The sequence below is a fragment of the Heterocephalus glaber genome, unplaced genomic scaffold (assembly GCF_053883595.1).
Source record: "Heterocephalus glaber isolate CG9 unplaced genomic scaffold, H.glaber_assembly_v1.0 deba00001577, whole genome shotgun sequence".
NCBI classification, from domain to species: Eukaryota; Metazoa; Chordata; class Mammalia; order Rodentia; family Bathyergidae; genus Heterocephalus; species Heterocephalus glaber.
In genome coordinates, this window is record NW_028258358.1 from 5,704,185 (window position 1) to 5,725,444 (window position 21,260).

Genomic DNA, 21,260 nt, shown 5'->3' on the forward strand with positions numbered 1-21,260 from the left:
TCCCAAATTCCCTTCCCCTTTGCCTCTTTAGAAAGTCAATTTGATTTCACATATTTGTTGTCAATATGGTCAATCCTGTTGCTTTTACTGCAAACATACAAAAAGGAAGGGCTTCTGATCTTGATCTCGCAGGAGGGGTGGAGGAGGGAAGACGGACTAGTTGAAATAGCTCCTGGTCCTTTGCTTGCTGTTAAGGTTTGGGTCTGGATGTCCCCCAAAGTCTCATTCCGTCAGAGGTAGCTGAATCTGGAATGCGTGATGCTGGGGTTAAGGGTGTGTGATCACTAAACCACTACACATGAAGGAGTGCTTCAGCACCGCCGCAATCCCAGTAGTCTGGATGGGATAAAAGAGGCACAAAGAGCCGCTGAAGGTCCCTTTTGTTGCCTTTGCTGCTTCAGCTGCTATGAACTGTTGCCCCTCTGGCACCCTGCCTTGGAGCCAGCCAATCATAGACCGAAACCTCTGCAAACTGTAAGCCAAATAAACCTTTTATTTCCTTTAAAAAAACAAACATTTTAAAATATGTGTGAGTGAAAGCCAAGTACACCAAATTTGGGTGGCCTAATAATTTACAAATAAATAAATAAAAATTAAAATATGAAGATATATAAAAAGGTATAAACATCACAAAACAAAATATACTTCAAAGTACAAGACTGAAAACCATTTTAGACTTTAAAATAGTGCTATCAAATATATTGCTGACAGAAAGATAAAGGTAGATGGAGAAAACCTACCAAAAGTGCCAATTGCAATTTTACATTACCTTCTTACTCTACTTGGCTGTAGGAAATATTTTTTACAGCATTTCCAGTTAAATAATACCAAACCTTTCCATATTACAGTACTCATTTCTTTCTTTCTTTGTAACTTGGAGAAATGGCAAAATGGTACCATATCAATAGTGGCTATTTCTATCTTAATTTTATTAGGGTGGAAAACACCTCAAGTGGTTGAAGCAGCATGGTGAGTGTATGTTAATAGAGTGTGTTAGGGTTTGGGTCTAGATGTTCCCCGAAGCCTCATGCAGTCATAGGCTGGTGAGTCTACAGTTTCTGATGCTAGGATTAAGGGTGTGTGATTGTGAGTGATTGGATGGACACCACCCTAATTCCAGTAGTCTGAATAAAATAAAAGGGGCAGAAAGATTCTGTGAAGGTCCCTTGTTGCATCTGCTGGTTCTACTGCCATGAACTATTGCCCCTCTGTCACCTTGTCTTGGAGCCACCCCATTATGGACTGAAACATTTATGAATTGTAAGCCAAATAAACCTTTCCTCTTTTAACTTTGGGTGTCAGGTACTTTGTCTCAGCAACACGAAAAGTAACAACACAGACTGAAATTAGTATTTGTTATTTAATATTTTTTTCTGAGTTGGTACACAGAATATGTCATTTTACTTAGAATTTCTTAAAAGAGTAAGGCATGACAGACAGCACACATCTGTAATCCTACAATTCTGGTGGCTGAGGCAGGAGGATCACAACAAATTTGAGGTTACTCTGGGCTACATACTGAGTTCAAGCCAGTCTGAACTATATAGAGAGATCATGTCTCGAAAATGAAAAAAAAAAATTCTTAATAGAAATTCAGTATCATATTTGTATTTCACATGCTCTAAAATGATTGAAAGCTATTGGAAAATAAATTCTAGGATGTATTCTTTTAGCTCCAGGAGAGGAGAAGTTTTATCAAAGATGCCTATTTGGGGCCGGTGATGATTTACCTCAGTGATTCCACCTAACTCGCAAGCACAAGATCCTGAGTTCAATTCCTGGCACCAAAAAAAAAAAAAAAAAAAGATTCATATAATACAGTTTTGATCTTTGATCTCTATTAAAGAATAAATTATATACCTGTAAAATGTGAACATTTACAAATGGCAAATTTGAGTTTTGATAAGGAAGTCTATTTTATCATTACTTGTTATAGATACCAAAAGCAGATATCTTTGATGATTTTACAATATATATCCTATAGTTTATAATTACAAATACATATACACAATTCTCTGAAGAGTAAGTGCCATTTACTAGGTGGCTACAGTGAGCCTAGCTTGGAAAAATAAATGATGACAAGGAAAGCATACTTAATTTTAACATTGTCTCTAAAGACTTATGTGCTACAAAATACAATAGTAATGAAAAGTATCAATATAAAATAATGAAATATATTTTTCTTTCTCAGGTACTCAAGTAAACTGACACACTGAATGAGGAAAAATTATTGAAAGATTAAGAGGAAAAAATGAGTGAAATAAATATGCTATGCCATGTTAATATTACTTTTCAGTTGGTATTATAGGATATAATTCAGTCTCATGATAAGCAAATTTAATAGTAAATTATTTGAGACTGAAAGACTTCATGGAACGTGGAAACTAAAATGAGCATGTAACTGCATAAAAATGCAGCATTTTGTGAGGTCATACCGTTCATTTTTATTTGAGGAATGCCAAGGTAGATTTGGTGTAAGTCTACTCTAAGGGTTAGAAAAGCACTTATTAGATAATAAAAAGAACAAAGGAATAACATGTAAATATCATGTTTTGATGATGATGGCTAAAAAATTGATCACTGTTTCTGTCAAATTGAAACCTAATGAAAAAGATAAGGAGATGAAAAATAAATTCTCAGTGTTTTTCATATTCCTCCTATCATTGTCTCTGTATATGCAATAATAACCTTGAATATTTCAGTGTTACTCTCATTGCTATAAGAATTTTATATGACATCAATGTACTTAAAACATTGTGAATTCTAAGAACATGTAGTATGTGAAATATGTTGGTAATGTTACTTAGTAATGAATGTTTATTGAGCTTCAGGGGCTGAAAATAAGAGTTAAAATAACAGTTAAATAGTTACTGCTGATAAATACTTGTAGTGGGAAATATACTGATAAAATGTGTTCACTCATATTTCCCTGTAACTGGAGTTGGTTTCTAGAAGTATGTATAATTTTTGTGTAGTATTGTAGAAATCACTGACCAATATACACATAAAATATCACGCTGTACTTGCTATGTATAAATGTTTCAATCAAAATCTTTAAAATATATATTTTTAAACGAACATACAGATATTATAATGCATATTGTATTACTTAATAAAAATCAAAACAAGAAAAAAGCCTCCCAAAATTTAGATTAATTTATACGAATGAGAAATTCACAAACATATTCAGAACTAATTATTGAACTAGAAGTATTAGGTATATGTATCATATATACTTACATACGTATACACATATATTATGTATTTATTGAAGTTGACATATATTACCATAACATAACTGAACATACTTTATTCTTTCAAATATCATTTTTCATATATTGATATTATTAAACTTTAATAACCTTTCTGTGTAATAGTCCTCTTGTTTTATTTTTTATTTTATTCATTAATTTTTTTGTTATCGGGGATTAAACTCGGGAACTTCTGCTTCTGGGGCAGGCGCCAGAATCACGGAGCTAAATCCCTAGCCCTCCTCTTATTTTACATATATCTGTTTTAGGTATGAGAAAATAAGGCATAGAGATGTAAAATTATTTCTTGTATATAAATAATGAAAAATATAAATGGAAAAGATCAGTTTCAGAACTTTTAACTTAATTTTATTGCAACATTTAGGGAATACAATATAATGACATTCATAATTGGAAATTTGCACAATTACATAATCCATCTTGGTTCTTATTTTTCCCCATTCCCCTGCCCTCCCTTCAACCCCTCCAGCATTCCCTATCTACAAAGACTTTGTTTCCATTTTTTTCTCATATTAATTCCATTCCCTTATTTTTTCCCCTACCCCTCCCACTTCCCCTTCCCCTTTGCACCTTGTTATAAAGTGCACTGATATCTGTACAATACAAGAAACAAGATCTTCAAAATTATAAGCCGTCAGTGATCCATTTTATCTTCTAAAAGTGCTATACCTCTTAAGCAGTAGTATTTGTGGTACTTGAGATTGAATCCAGGGCCTTGACACAGAGCTATATTCCTTGATATTTTTTTTTTGAAAAAGTCTTACTAAATCAATAATTTGCCCAGGCTTGACTCTAAATTGAGATCTTCCTGCCTCAGCTTCCCAGAATGCTGAGATTACAAGTGTGGCACCAACATATCCTGTTTAATGCAATACAGAAGATGTAGAGTTGGAGATATATGTCCATAATCTAAACAAATATTTCCAATAGGCAATTAAGTAAAGAATTTGAAGTTGTAAAGAAATTACCAGATAGGAAAATATGTACTTAAAATTAAATATTATCTAGAAGGAGTTAAAATTAATAATAAGAATGAGATCACTTCAGAATGTCATGCAAAATAAGAAAAAAAATAGAAAGAATTAAAAGTTTATGTAACATTCCAAATAAAATGTTCATTGAATTTTTATATCTTTGATCTTCTAATATAAATGTTTGCAAAGGATTGTCATGAAGTGAGATTTGAGGGTAGATTACTCATGTAAGGATCTTATCCATGAATTTCCTCAGAGACCATCAAGACAGAAATATCTAACCAGGCTATTTATCATTATGTTTTAAGATGGAGGAAACATATGTTTAAAAGAGAACCAGAAAAAGAATGCATTGAAATTCCACCAGGAAAATGTGGGTAGAATTTGAAAGAGGAGCTAAAAGAGAGGAATAGTGCACAGAATCCAGAGAGAGGATCACAGGACTGAGGAAGCCATGCAGAATTAAGGGAGGCCCTAAACTCAAGCATTCAGTAAGTAGAAGGTGAGAAGAATTTTCTTTCTCACCAACCAGCTTCATTTATTTCATTAAAGTCACAATTACTGTAACCTGTTAAGAGTAGGAGATTTGATATAATAACAGTTAATATTAATGAAGTATTTATTCAATGTCATATGATGTACTATTATTTTACATATATTATCATTTTAATCTGTATAATTACTTTAAGAAGTAGGTGTTATAATTTCCTCTATGTTACACATGATGCAGTTGTGCAACAGGTCAATAATTTGCCCAATAATATTTGCCCAATAATAATAGCTTGTAAATAATACTTTCATGAATAAAAGCAATTTGACTTCATGCATGTAACCATGTATTACACAGCCTCTTGAATATTAATCCTCTTCAATAATTTAAGTGGTACTATGGTCTGAAATTATCTCTTCAAACTTGTACGTCATAAATTTAGTTCCCAACATAACTGTGTTGTAAGGTGTGGCCTTTGGCAGGGTTTTATATTATGATGGCTCCACCATCATGAATAGATTAATGTTATAGAAAGGGCTTGTGTGAGTTAGTTGTCTCTCTTTTGCTTTTCTTCCCTCTGGGGACTCAGCAAGAAGGCCCTGAAGGCACCTGATACCAGATGCTTGCTAGCACTTTGATTTTAAACTTCCTAGTCTCTAGAACTGTGTCAAATAAACTTCTGTAATTTGTTAGTCACCCAGGCTCACAAATCAAATTATGGCAAGACAAATGAAGAAAAGGTTCACTTTAGGGGAAATGAAATTACATCTTAGAGGCATCTGTAGGTAATCTGAAGTTAAAGAAAAAATAAATTGCAATGGTACCAGTATACCAGATGGTGTGATTTTCCCAGAATGGATCAATAGTGAAGATGACTCAAGTAAGTGCCAATGTTTTATTTTCCCGTACCTTTTGCCTCTACTTCATATATTTTACCGTAGTCTTTTGTTTTTGTTTTTGTTTTTTGGTACCGGGGATCGAACTCTCGTCCTTGCTCTTGCGCAGCAGGCAGCGAAACCACTGAGCTAAATCCCTGGCCCAGTTTACCATAGTCTTTTAAGACTCAGAGAATTGCACTTCATTAAGAATTCTGTGACCTCTCCCACTTTCCCTGTCCTTATATTGAGAGCTAAGTATTTTTCTCTCAGTATCCAATGCCAAGAAGTGCCTCTATTGTCACACTTAACCTTTGTTCTTATCACTAGGTAACTTGATTTTTTTTGACTATATATCCTGAGACAACATGGATAACTGGAGCCACATGTTTTATCTTGATTTCCAATGCAAAAAGAATCCAAGTAATGGCAATCATCACAAATCAGCTGAATGTATTAAGTGGAATTCAGTTGATGATACTTATTTAATATTTGTCATATATATATATATACACACACATATATACACATATATATGAATATATGTGGATATATACAATAATATACATTTGTTGAAACCTATTGAATGTAAAACATCAAAAGTAAATTCTAATATAAACAGTGTGCTTTGGGTCTATTTCATGGTTCTCTATTTTGTTTTATTGATCTGATGCCTATATATTTTATTCTTGTCACCAGTGACTAATGACAGTCACGTACCCATTGGGATGATATATAAAAACAAATATTAATATATGGGGCACTTCAAAATATTTTGTGGCTTTGTCTATTGTATTCTAATTTGATTTCAGTTAAGAAATGAAAATTAATGTATAGTTAATAAAATATGGTTGGATTAAAAATCTACAAAAATGATAAAATGGTCAACTAGTTTTTAAATACTATTTACATAATGTTAAAGCAATGATTGAATATGAGCAAAAAACAGTTACTTTTTATGTATGCAAACAAGTGGGCATGTGAAGTCAGATGAACTTAGCAAAACACCTAGCCAACTATTTTACATGCTACCATCTGAAATGGACAGATGTGAAGTTGTCCTCTAAGCATATGTTGAAGCTTAAGCCTTTTATGCCTTAGTCTTCTACTTTCTTTGATGCATAGTTTATGAGGTAAGCAATCTGGCAAAGTTTATTAAGAATTCTTAGGGAAGACAAAAATCTATAATGAGCTAAGTTGTATCACAAAACCCAGAACTACATTTTGGCTTATGTTCAAGCTTACATTAAATCATACATATGAATTATATGCCTATATCTTCTTATAGTGTTTTTAAATTCAAATAGTATTCTTCATTGTTTTTTGGTCACATACCTTTGTTTATTGTACTTCATAGAGTGCTGGGAAAACAGATTTTTCAAAAAAATTCAGTGACATTACTTTTTTACTCTTGTTTTTTAAAATTTGCAAATGCTTAATCTGTCAGTTCTATCAAAACTATCAAAAGTTAAAAAAACTGTATTCATATGCCCTTCACCAGATCCACTGTTAACACTCTTACACATGCCTTGTTGCTCCATAGAACTACATACTGTATGTGGGTGCACACAAGTGTCCTCCCACCACCTCCATGATTTATATTCCCTGAAATACTCGATGGTGTGTCAATGTCACACAAATATGTCACTCCAAAATATTTTAATATCAATTTGTAAACAATAAAAATATTATATGGTAACTTAATACCAGTTTCACCAATTAGAAAATTGTATTTATTTATTACTTAATTTCATATTCACCTTATACTAAATTCCCCTATATATTTAATTCTGTTTTTAATTTTAAGTCAAATTCACAGTTTGTGTTTTTGTTTTATTTGTTTGAACTCCTTTAACCTGGAATCTCATCTAAATACTTCAAACTTTCTTTTCTTATTTGTTTTTTCCATGACATTAGTTTTATTATAATAACCAGGAAAGTGCTTTATAGAAAATCTTACATGTCTTTAGTTGATTGTTTTCTCATCACTGGGTATAAGTTGTTTGTATACTTTTATAATGCCAATAAAATATATTTACTTATATAATTTAACTATTTTGGGGAAGTAGAGATGATGCCTTTCTTCAGTCAGATGTCACAAAGTGTTAGGTTATCCATTCCCAGATACACTAAGTGCATAACTTGCTTATGGTGTGATTACCTAATGTTTTCATTATAAATGTATAGAATTTTCCTTTGTATTATCCTCTTTAAATATTTTATGTTGATGTCTGTCAAAATGTTTACTGTAAGTTTAGTTAGTTACAAAGGATATATTTTATACATACTGTTGATATCTTTATAGTTTTCTCAAAACCTTGAACCAATAAATTTACAGAAAAATCTCTCAAGTTAATCAGCAAATGATGTGATTAAACTAAAATTAAAAGTTTGACAATTTTTAATTTTAATATCTTCATTGTTGGCATTTATCTATTTAAAGAAATATGACAATTTATATTCTCATGATAACCATATGACTTATGAATTTTAGTACACAGGCAGACAGGAACAAGGTGTTGAGGAAGAGGGAAGAGAGAGAGATTCGAAGAGAAAATCAGTGAGAATTATCATGTTGTTGTTGATGTTGGTCTTTATTTCCTTTAACCAGAAAAAAAGAAGGTGTGCCCTTGTTATTGCTTTTTTTTTTTTAATCATAGGAACACTTTGTTTTACTCTATTTTGCTTTGATTTACAGATGTTCTTCCTCAGTATAAATGTAGTCTAGCCTACGTCTTTATTTTGTGTCTAGGAGGGTTTATACTGAAGATCGCCTGTCCTCTGTCTTCTCTTTCTGTTTCCCTACCTTCTTTCTCTCTTTTTATACTTTCTTTCCCTTTTCTCTCTTCCTCTCCCTCTTTCCCTCCTTTCTCTTTCTTCCTTCTTTCCTTTCTTGTAACTTAGGAAAATGGCAATTGTGAAGGAGAGTTGAAAAAGAGTATTTGCACTAAGCAGATGCATTCTTATAAAAATCAAAATTAAAGATTGATAAACAGCAAATTGTTTTCCTTAAAGAAAGTCCAACTCTTTTAGCTCCAGGAGAGGATTCCAATAGCCCCTCAGATATTTAGACACCAGTGTGAAAACAGGTCCAAAGGAAAATCATGGGGATAATAATAGCTAATACTTCCTGAAATTGTAATATGTACTAGGGACTTTTGATATTTTATTTATAAGCTTTGCAATAGCCCAGTGAAGAAGATATTACATTGTGAATGTAGGAGATTAAATGTATCCGCACATCAATTTCATATGACCTTTCAAAAATCTAGCCAGGTCAGAGAACTTTAAATTACCCAATTATCTCTTCTATTTCAAGTTCTTACTCATATAAATTACAGCTAAAGAGCTTCTTTTAAATTTTCCTAAATGAGGAACATACATAATGCAATATAGTGGTAAGAAAATGTTGTTCATGAACATTTTAAACATACTCTATGAGTGTGATGTGCTAAATAAATTCAAGTCCTCTATTTATTCAAAACTGGGATTGATTTCTCAATGGTTATATTCCCTAGTTGACTTCTGTGTAACATTATCTTAAGCATCAATATAAATGCTCTGGTTGATACCTCATTTAGTTATCCTTAAGACCACTGGTGTATCCTATAAGATGAGGCTTAATTTTCTTTTATTTCTATGCATTTTTTCTATTGAACAGAATTTCTGAACAAGAATATGCATGAGATATGTAAGTCTAGGACAATCGATTATGTTTCTTGGGAAAGCTGCCCACCCTAAAGTCTGAACTATTGCTCATGTATAAATTAAGATAAGTTAAACAGAAAGATGCTATTTGAATTTAAAACATCACCTTGATATTTAAACATGACTTTCACAAATATATACACTTCTATTTTAAAATTTAAAATCAATTTGTACTGCTTCAGTTCCCCCACGTATATAGACTTCCTCTGATTATCATGCTAGCCACCGGCTGCTCAGCTGCTAAAGTAACACAGACAGAACATTCTCAGTGAAAGCTCTAAAGCTGATAAAACACCAGTCCCCAAAGCACTGACTGGGGTAAAATGTGTGAAGGGCCAGGAAAAGCAGTTCAGAGCAGATCCCCTGGTACTGACCTTCCTCTTGAGGTAATCCAAATGCAGTTCTCACTTCAGGAGCATCCTGAAGTCAGACAGAAAGAGAGTCCTTTTGGCTACCACTCTTTTTGTGCTAAAAGAGCTCCACTACTAAAGGATAACAAGATGAAGAATAAATAATCTAGCTAAACATGTATATCAGAGCACCAAATGAGGTTACAGATTGAAATTTAAAAGGATCACAAATTACTATTGTTTAGACAAGTTATAAAAAGGTAAATATATAACTGAAAATGAAAGAGCAAAATGACTCTAATCTGTTTTATAATAGAATTTTATCCATTGCTTTTAAATCTAACTGTGTCAAAGATAAAATTAGTATTACATATAGTTAAATTAGAAAAGCTAACACATTTTCAGAAATTCAGTTTTAAGGGTTTATAAATAGCATTATAACAAGATTCTAATTTATATTTATGTACTGTATATACAAGAAAGCAAGATTGAAAATTTATGTATTTTAATTCTTATCCTAACATCATCAGTAGTTGGCTATGATCATGAACCAGTGATTTACACAATTTGGGGTCCTATTCCCTGATGGATAAAAATGAGATAAAATGTTTAATACATATCTAATAAAAATTTGTGTAATAGCTAGAAATTAAAAGATTGCTGTCATTTAAGAACTCAGGGGTGTGTACATGTATGTGCAGAAGTACAAGATAAAGAGACAGGGGGAGAGAGAGAGGGATAGACACAGAGAGAGACAACAAATAATAAGGTGATAACATTTGAGTTGTATATTGAAGGATAAATTTTTGCAAAGTGGTAAGCTATAAAAAGCAGAAAAAATGAGACAGAATTGATGGAAAATCACATATTTAGATTAGATTTCTATCATTTATACATATTACAAAATGTGTAATCACTTCAGTTTTAAGATTATAATAGTTCTAAGTCGCCATGGTCTTGTCTTCATGCAATGAGTTATATGCATGATAGGCATGTCTCCAAGCTGAGAGTTTGTAGTAATGTAGTAAAGCAATATTCTTAACTACAGAGCAAAAATGGAAGATTAAAGAAAGAAAGAGAAGAACTTGGTTTAAGTGTTTTTAAAAAGCAGAAAACTAGAATTAGTTCTCATTTATAAACTTCATATTCCTGAACACTGATCTAGAAAAAGACAAAGTAAAAATGAGCAGAGATACAGTGAGCACTTTGGTGCAATAAATGCCTAAGGAGAACAATAGGATATTAAATCCCTTGTAAAATCAGTTCAAAGAAAATGTTCTTTTCCCTTCCTCCATGGCTCCAAACAAAGCCCACATTTCTTCAGGATAGAGCAATGTAGTCAAAAGAACAAGGCGAGTTATGAATAAAAATATGAGGTCTCTGTTGTAGCAGTGTAAAGAGACAGCATTTTATGGAACAGAAATGGGGAATAATAACATAAAACAATATTGCTATTCCATTGTGACAGTTACTACACTCACAAATGCCCTTTAATGTCATCTAAAAAGAAGTACTTTCAAAAACATTATATATACAATGGGTAGTTAGAGTTGATTGGATTGATGGTTTTGAATGATTTTTTTTTTGATGACAGTCTATATTAGAAGAGACTAAAAAAAAAAAAAACAAAAGAAGAGACTATGGTAATTCAAATTGTATGAACTTTCATTTTTTAATATTTCATTGATAGAAAGTAGTGGGTTCTGCTCATGTCATAAAGACAGTATATTTCCTAATTCTATCATTGTACATCACAAGGGAGAATAACCAAAAAGTAATGTTGTTCCAGAGAGAAAAGTCAAGAGCCATAGATCGGGGAGATAGTTCCAGAGAGCATTATTGGATCTACTCAAGGAGCACTGATTGCTCCTGAGAAGAAGACTTTATAATATCAGACTAAAAGTATTTTTGAATTGTCATAACTATTATCTGCAATGAGTCCCATTTTTCTTTTTTCCAGAGGAAGTGTTCACTGGAGTTATTCTTGGCCCTCTTTTGGTATTGTATGTTAGTTGTGAGAATGTGAGGTGTGGATAGATAAGGAACATCTGGCTCAAAGTGGGCACAATCATGAGATCCTAGGCTTTGAGTCTGATTATGCAATTGGATAAGAAGTTCAAGGTATTTTCATTGAGGAAGGGAGAATACATGTTGTTTGCAGAAGAATGGTCTTTTTACACCATCACTGAGACCATACTCTTCAGTGAAGTAAACAGGACACACGCTTAAATATCAAATAGCTTCTCTGGTGTGAGAAACTGAAAATGTAAATAAGGATTAAAATGAATAATTGATAATTTGAAATAGGAAGAAAAGGTTCAAAGGGGTAGGGGAAGTGGGAGGGGAAGGGGAAAGGAAAGAAGGGAAAGGAAAAATTATGAGAAAAGAAAAAAATGGAGACAAAGTCTTTGTAAATAGGGAAGGGTGGAGTGGGTCAAGGGCCCACAGGTAATGGGAAAAAATAAGAACCAAGATACATCATGTACAGGTACAAGCACCCAATGATGAATGTAGATGTATTATAAACCTAAAGTACACCAATAAAAGAATTTAAGCAAAAAATATATATAACAGATAATATGAAATAGGAAGAAAAGGTCCAAAGGGGAAGGGGAAGTGGGAGGCGTAGTGGAAAGGAAATAAGGGAAAGGAAAAAGTATGAGAAATGAAAACAACAGAAACAAAGTCTTTGTAAATAAGAAGGGGTAGAGGGGTTGAGGGGAGGTCAGGTTAATGGGGAAAACAATAAGAACCAAGATACATCATGTAAAGGTGTAAATTCCCAATGATGAATGTTATCATATTATATACATAAAATATACCAATAAACTTAGTGAATAAAAAAGGAGACCATATAGCAATATATTTTTGTAAGCTATTGTTGATTCTCTATTTTATATTCCAACCTGGTGAAGGTAAACCTGATACTTAAAAATTTAGACCATTTTATCCAGTAAATTGCATTATTCAATGGAGTGAAGACAAAAATGACAGCCTTGGAATTCTCTGCAGAGGATTTAAGGAACAGTAGAAGTATCACCCAGTTCTCAATACATCATTCTGTCTACTACAGGAACATAGCATCTTACATTGATGATATTTTGTTTTTTACCTTGGAATTTAGACTATGAAGACATGTATTCTGATCTTGAACCTAATTATAATAACTTTCATATCACTGGAATACAATACTTGACACTCACAACTTAAAAGAGGAGAAGTTTCTTTTGACTCAATTTTATTGTATTCAGTCCATAGTTCACCAGCTCCAGGGCAGAAATGGCATGGTAAAAAAGCTCAATAGAGGATGGCTTCTCTCATCAGATTATCCAGGAAGGAGAGAGACAGGGAGAGACAGAGAGACACAGAGGCAGAAAGAGAAATGAGAGATAGAGAGACAGAGGCAGAGGCAGAGACAGAGACAGAAAAGTCCTGCTTCCAGTGGTCTGCTACTTTTGCCCAGCATCAACTCCTATAGTACATTTACCATTAATGGTCACCTTCCAAAAGTCCAGCTCTGAATACATTAGACTTTTGGGGGACAATTTATATCTAAACCATATCACTAACCTGCAACCTAGAATACAGCCACCTCAAAAGGCTCCTACCTCTTATGATAAAAATTTAAATGTTTATGAAAGGAACTGATATGTTTGAGTTGTCAAAAACTCAAAATTTGTATTAAATCTTAATGCACACATGATGAGGTGTGAGTGTCTAAAGAAAACCATATATTTTTCCTTTTCCGTTAGACATTATCTAAGACATGATTAAAAAAGAAATAAGTTTAAATTCTGTGGCCCCCAAATAGCAGTGTAGACAAGTTGCAGTTCTTTGCATTCTTTGCAAATTAGAGCTGGGTTATCAGCACCTTGAACTGAATATGGACAGGGTACTTTATGTACCTAAATTTGCAAGAGAAACAGGCATAAAGGGTGATCCAAAAATAAATAAATAAATAAATAAATAAATAAATAAATAAATCCTTTTGATTTAATTTAGAATGAGTTACAAGTGTGACTACAATAAGGAAAATGTATTAGTGAAACAAGACATATCAAAGTATCATTAGGTGTTGTATAAAGAACAGACAGAAGAAAAACCACAAGATTTGAAATACAAAAGACCTGATCATAAATCTTAGTCATGGTGCTAAAAATAGATTTGAGAAATCAATTTTACCTTTGCAAACTTCAATGTCAATGTCTATAAAATATTGTAAATATGTTAAAGTAATATAAAATATTGGTTATTTTAAATATTGAAAAACTGTGTCACACCTGTCTGGGGCAATAATAGAATATAATGCACTTACTAAGTTACAACTGTGGGATGGCAGAGTGAAGCAAGAAAATAGCAAAAGGCATAGTGAGAGAAAGTGGAAATTGCCTTAATAAGAATAGGGCAAAGAACACAAGATTCTTACAGCCTAAAAGCTTGAGCAACTGGACAGTTATTTCCTGACTAGAAAGGGGAAAATAATTTAAAGTCAATGTGTTTAACTATCAGCCATTAGACTCTGACAATATTCTGTTACACCTTATTTCAGGGTAAAAGTTAGTACAAAATACAATGGCAGAAAATTACCAGGAAATGAGTGCAATGGACTCCAATTTCATAGAAATGGATCAGCATAATGCCATACAATGTCTGCTTGTCTCTCTGTCAAACAAGGCATATAAATTTGTCCTGTGAAATTTTAGCATCTTATTCTTCTATATTAGATTAATAAAATGATGAGATCCTAAAACTCCATGACTATTAAGTATTTGAACACATTCATTTAAAAATATATAGTTTTCAACAGATTAAATGAACTTTGAAATAATTCACAAATATTTTATGTACCTTTGAAAAGGCATCTAATATGTGCCTTTGTAAAATATATACCTATGTTGACTTGAACTCCATCCTGAACAATAGCTAAAATAAATCACTTTTCTTGTTCCATAATTTAAATTTTAAAATATTTGCAGCTAACTAGCTTCTTTTTGTGATGATAAAATATCATAAAGGTCTTTCAATGTTATATAACTTGCAGCTTTTAGTTTTTGAACACAGATATTACATTTGCAATTCAATATGATTCTTGACTATTATTGTTCATAGTAAATTATCACATTTATCAATCAGAATCTGTAAATATAATGTATAAGTTAATATTTATTTACACATTTAACTATTTAATTGTTCTTTAACCTATTTAATTATCTTTTTCCTTGAAATAAAAATATACTTCTTATTGAATAGTTCATTTTCTTTTCTTGAAATCTTTTGATAATTTTATTTTATTGACCTATGATGAATGAAAGATTCTACTGCCCTTTCGCTAAATAAGAAAAGAGAAATAAACCCTGTTTATACTTTGCATTCCATCATTCTCAAGCCTGTTAAAAGAGTTCTTCTTAAGGTTCTGATAAATTTTGACCAAAAAAAAATCCAAACATAAAGCCTCATTAAGGAACTACACATCAAATCTTCACTCCCATCATCCCCCTACTCATGTATATCCCATGGCATTCAGTAAATAACACTTCCCTAAATTAAAGGCAAAAAATAACTGAAGGAGAAATTTCAACTTTTAGGTACCATGAATCACCTTAATTACACCAATGATATGCAACTGAAGATTCAAAAACTTTCTAGAACCTACATGTCATCAATTCTTTAACAACTAAAAATTGTACTCTTATTTGATACTCATTACACAATTTTACTGCACATTTAACTCAGTGCTTTAATACAAAATCTTTCTCACAGAGAAGACTAAAAAATTTGAATGTAAAACAACTCTTTTGCTAACTTTTAAAAAATAAACAAATGGGCAAGGATTTAGCTCACTGGCACTGTGCCTGCCTCGCATCCACAAGGTCCTGAGTACGATCCCCAGTACAAAAAACAAAAAATACAAATTTAAAAAATGTTATGGGGTTAATTAACTCCATGGCAACGTGGTTGCCTAGCATGAGTGTGTCCTTGGGAGCAATCACAGTACCACAAAAATAATGACAATAGCAAAAATGAATGAGTACTTCTCCATTTTTAGTGGAAATTTTAGGTAGAAGTCCTCAGAAAATAATGGAGATGAGCTCTATCAGTATGAAGAGCATGATGCTATTCACTGGCCAAGGGGCCTCAGCAGTTAGTATAGATGGGTTGGCCTTAAATTTGTGGAATAGTTGTCATGGCAACTATATTCCTATGCATTGCTGCTTGTATCATATCAGGAGCAGGGTTGAGAAAAAGGTTTCTGTGTCAAAAACGCTAAACACACAAAAGTATCACTTGGTACTCATTTTCATTAGGTCAAAAATGTGTTATATCCATGTGACTTGTGTGTGTGCATGTGTGTGTGTGTATTTGCACATGTGTTTCACGGAAGAATGAAATTATGAAGCTTTATTCCTTTTTTGTGTCATGTACATATATGATTATGAAGTCATTCAAAGTTTACAAAGATAAATCTACCTTAGGCCTTCACTGAGTTATTGAAATTAAAACAGTTTATTTAGGGAGACAAGTTGAATATATTTCTTTGTGGCTATCTAAAATGTCACCTAAAAGATCTCATTGTTTTTGAACACGTGGTTGCCAGCTGATTGGCTCTGGGAAAGTGGTTGGGTTAGGTGGACTCTCAGTTCCAACAAGTGGATTAATTCACTGATAATTTCAAAGCTCAGTGGTCTTGTAAGGAGGGGAAGCCCAGAGGAATGAAGCAGGTAACTCAGTGAGTGGCTTTGAGGACTCCATCATTTCCCTGCCCCTCCTTCTTTGCTTTCTTCCTCTTGGATGTCAAGAGGTGAGCAGGTTTCCTCTTCCAGCTCTTATCTGCCTTGGATCTAGCTGTCCATGGACTAACAGCTCTGAAACCGAACCAAAATAAGCCTTTACTCCTTTCAGTTGCATAGGTGAAGTATTTGGTCCTAGAGATGAAAATCTAATAGCACCCCTTAATCTTAACATGTATTTTTAAAGGAAATGTTACATTAAAATCATGGAATTATAATGAAGAGACTTTTTCTACATAAAATCCATTATACAGTTTGAATCAGGAGTGCATGTAGGGACAAATATTAATGTTTGTGATACTTATGAAGCAACGAAACATGTTCCTTTTATTAGTCAACTTTACTGGTGCTCAGTGAACATTTGATAATCACAATTTAAAGAAGAAGAGGAATTATTTGCCTTACAGATTAGAAGGTTTAGTCCATGACCAGCAGGCTCCAAGGCAGAATCATCACGGTGGAAGGGTAGGGCACAGATGTTTAGTTCATGGTGGTAGGGAAGCAGAGCAAGGGGACAGTGCCAGAGAGAAAGGATCCATGAACCAGATATAGCACCCAAGGTCACATCTCCAAGATCCATCCCTCCTCAGCTTGAAATGTGCATTAGAAGCCCCATACATAGGTGGTTCCCATGCCAATCAAGTTGCCAGTTTAGCAGAACTATGACATAGTAACCATGAGATAGTAACAAAATGAAATGATAGTTTCACGTAAATGTAATTTATAGCACAATGCCTGGAAGGAGTAGGAATAAAGTATGACTGCTTCCCTCCTGACTTCCAATAACAATGCTGAATATGGTCATAGTGTTCCAGTACCAACCATGAGTGATGGTGAAAATCCTGCCTCTTCTCAGCATAACGTGTGCTTCCCCACAATGAGACCTCCTTACAACCTGCCAAGGTGGAGGCCTCAGTTCCACTTGCTGCCATATGTGACGGTGTGTCTATAGCTTATTCTGTTGCATTTAGCTGAAGTAAATAGTTGATTATTTAAAGCTGTGTGTAGTGTGTGCATGCACATACAAGTTTGTGTGTGCATTACTAAATTTTATTTGTAATCAACTAGAGGAATAAGGAATTGTATATCTACTTCATTTTCTTAGAAGTCTGGCTTCTTTTATGAAAAAATACTTGAAGATTCTGATAACTTGAAGATAGGATTTCTGACAAAATCTTATTCTGAGTCACCATCTCTCACTTATACTTCTGCAGTGGCTTTTTACTCATATCTTTACAGAAATTCTTATTTATACTCACAAATACTCTAGTCTCACAGCAGAAACAATCCTATAAAAAGCAAATTCCTACCATTCACTATTTCAAACATTTTTAATGGCTGCCCATAGTATATAGAATTATATCTTATTTCTAATATAGCCCACAGGGTCCCCTGTAACCTAGATCTCCTCTTCTCTTATCACTTGTCTTTCTAATTTTTCTCCTGGCTCAGTCCACATTGGCCTTGGTGGTATCTGCTTATGTTATTAGAATATATTGCACTTTCTTCCTCCTAAACACATTTCTCCTGTTTCACTCTCTCGCCACATGACTTCCTCAGATATCAACTGACTTATCGCCTCACTGAATGTATACTTAGTTCAAATGAAATCCTCCAAGAGGTTTGTTATCAGTCAGACTATCTGGAATAGGACTGTTGTGGCCAGTTGCCACATTTCCTTGTTTCATCTCCCAATAATATTGTAAAATAATAGTAAATAAATGTAAGTCGAATTAAAATTACCTAAATTAAATAAATTACACATTGCAGTTTTCATATTAAATTTTCCACCTCAATTAACTAAAACTTCCTTTTTAGCAAGGTAAATACCTAAGTGTTAAATATAGTATTTATATTTTTGACAAATATCATTCAAATTTTATATTTGAATATGTGGTCTTTGAATTTGGAAAAAAATCTGTATTATTCTCTATCTTCTTTCTTAAAAAAACCTTATTAACATTATTTTGAAATATTACAAATTTTCATTTAAAAATTCATTAATTTAAAATTATATTTTAAGAAAAAAAATTAAGGCTAAATAATTTACCTTTTTATTAAAAATTAATATTACTTCATCCTGAGACTCTGGATAATAGCCAATCTTTCAGTTTTTTTGGTTTTTTTTTTTGGTACCAGGGATCAAACTCGGGTCCTTGCACTTGCGCAGCAGGTGGCGAAACCACTGAGCTAAATCCCCAGCCCAATCTTTCAGTTTTTAAATAGCATTCAAGGAGTCATAGAAGTCAACCAGATTCCTGGGCTCTGTTTCCAGTTTTCATTATGACTCACTGAGTAACCTTGGGAAAGTCATTTAATCTTCTGTGACCCAGTTATCTAGTTATAAAAAGGAAACAGAAACATTGACTCCCATGGGTTTTATGTCTACTAATTCATACTTGAAATTATTTTTAAATGCCTTTATACACAAGGCACATATTCCTTTTGAAATATTGTACCAAAGTCAGCACAAAACTCAGAGAATGTGGCCTTAAAGCTTGTGAGTTCTTCCACAATCATGATCTTTCCAAGGGAAAAATTGGGTTACTTTCTAAAACCAGTAAGTAAACTATAACACAATTAGGAACAAAATAATTTATGATAAATTAAGCACATAAACATCCTTTTATGCTTCTGTCTTGATTCTTTCATAGTCTGAATATTTGTTGTATAATTCCTTACTTGCAATCATCCTCATAATCATTCAATTAGTGTTCTCTAAAAGTGTTTTTTAATTGTATTCCAGAAACAAAGCCATTTCATTTATTACACATTTACGTAAGATAGCTTTACCATCTGTAAGACAACTTACTCGGTGTCATAGACACATGGATGAGAAAAGAAATAGAAAAAAAAAAGAAAAACAAATAGAAAAAAATAAATACCATAATCTGAACTTCATTGAAAAAAAATAATGGAAATCAAAACATAAGACACCCCCTTTGGACTTTCAGTTTTATTTGGAAATAGAATATGTTTAAATGTTTAAAACATTGTTGGATTTGTTCTTATAAACACATATTTTAGTTTAAAAATATTTCTTCCTCATAAATATGAGTAAGTAAATTGAATGTTTCATATTAAATCTTTTAAGTAGGGGGAGGCTGCCCCATTTTCACTCTTTCATAAGGGTGAGACTCACTGTGTAGCTTCTACAGTAACACAGAGTTTTCCTACCTCTGTGTGTGCATTTGTGTATGTGTGTGTATGTGCCTGTGTGTGCATTGTTTGTCTGTTGGCAACATTTTAATGAAATTTAACCAGTAAACCTTAAAAAGAGCCTCATCCTGGTAAAGGTCTTTTTCATTCAACCAAGAGTTCAACTGAGTTCTTTTAAAAACATGTCTTCTAGCTAAATTGTTATTTTAAAATTTCTTTTTCTACTCTCTTTTTCTAAAATGAAAAGGAAACATAATGTTGACTGTCTTTTGGTAAATTGGCTGGAGGAAGATTTGCATTTTCAAAGAAGTCAGCAGAATGGAATATTCTAGGCTTAGGACATAACCAGTGAAAGACTAGCAAAGGAACATGAACATTTCTTGGGTTTGTCACTGGGGGTTTAAATGTAAGAGAAAATTTCACAAAGAATAAGATGAGAAATATTTTCAGGAGGATGAAAGTGGCCAAATTTCTGATGATATTTTGCATTAGTTAATGCATTGGTATTCACAAATCTTCTGGAAAGTCACACTAATTGTCTTCATTTTACAAATGAAGAATATGCAACTCAGAGAAACCACAAACTAATTTATCACAGGTATAAATTGACAGGTTCTACACTTAGATACAACTTTGTCTGTTTACACAGCCAGTGATCGTATGCCTCAGCACACCAAATCCTAAAACTGCAATCCTGCATTCTTTTTATTTTATCTCACCCATAGCATTCAGGCAATTGTTTTTCTAAGGATGATTAACATGACCTTTCCCATTTATAATAACAAATATTCGTTACAGTGGCTGCTTCTGATAAACTTTTCCACCAAATATTTATACTGTGCTAGACATTATGAATAGTGTATTCAATAAAATGCTCATTTCCTTATGTACCTTACAAATATACCATCTTAAGGTAAAAACAACAGTATTGATGTCAACTAACCTTTGCAGAGTATAGGAATGCCTTAGCTCTCAAATATCTACAGTATACTGAATCTTTTTCTAAGAATATAGTATTACAAAGATTTAAGATATAAAACATAAGAATAAGTATAAAACAATTTAATCAATTTGATTTTAATAGAGAAAACATAAGAAAGCTTTTGGTTAAGCAAAATAAAAAATAGTATCATATCCCATCTAGAAATGAGTTAATTATGTAAAGAATTGTATTACTATTCAAATTAGCTTAAAATGAAAATAGGTACATAAGAAATCAATATGATTAACATATATCTATATAAGTCCAAAATTTGCCCAATAGGGTAGAGTTCTATGAAGATCAGTTTTTAGAGACATATTACTTTGTCCATGTACTGTTTCTCAGTAAAAATGAAGAGAAAATATTCATTAAGCATGATACACTAATATCATTGAAAAAGAAAATGCTTCCAGGGGCCAGGGATTTAGTCCAGTGGTTCTGCCGCCTCCCTCGAGCAAGCACAAGGTCCGGAATTTGATTCATGGTACCAAAAAAAAAAAGAAAAGAAAAAAATGAAAATGGTTCCAACCTCTATCCAGTGTTCCAATTGTCACATTTTAGGATTTCAATTTAGCAAAACAAAAAACAATTCTGATCATACTGCTTTAAAATTATAGCTAAAGAAAAGAATTGCAAAATTGTATTGAAACAAAATTAAACCG

The 21,260-nt window shown here is 32.7% G+C and overlaps 1 protein-coding gene across 1 annotated transcript in view; it reads right to left on the reverse strand.

Annotated features, from left to right (window-relative positions):
• Klhl1 (kelch like family member 1) overlaps positions 1-21,260 on the reverse strand; it is a 422,969-nt gene that overhangs the window by 320,667 nt on the left and 81,042 nt on the right. The gene's annotated exons all lie outside the window — the stretch shown is intronic.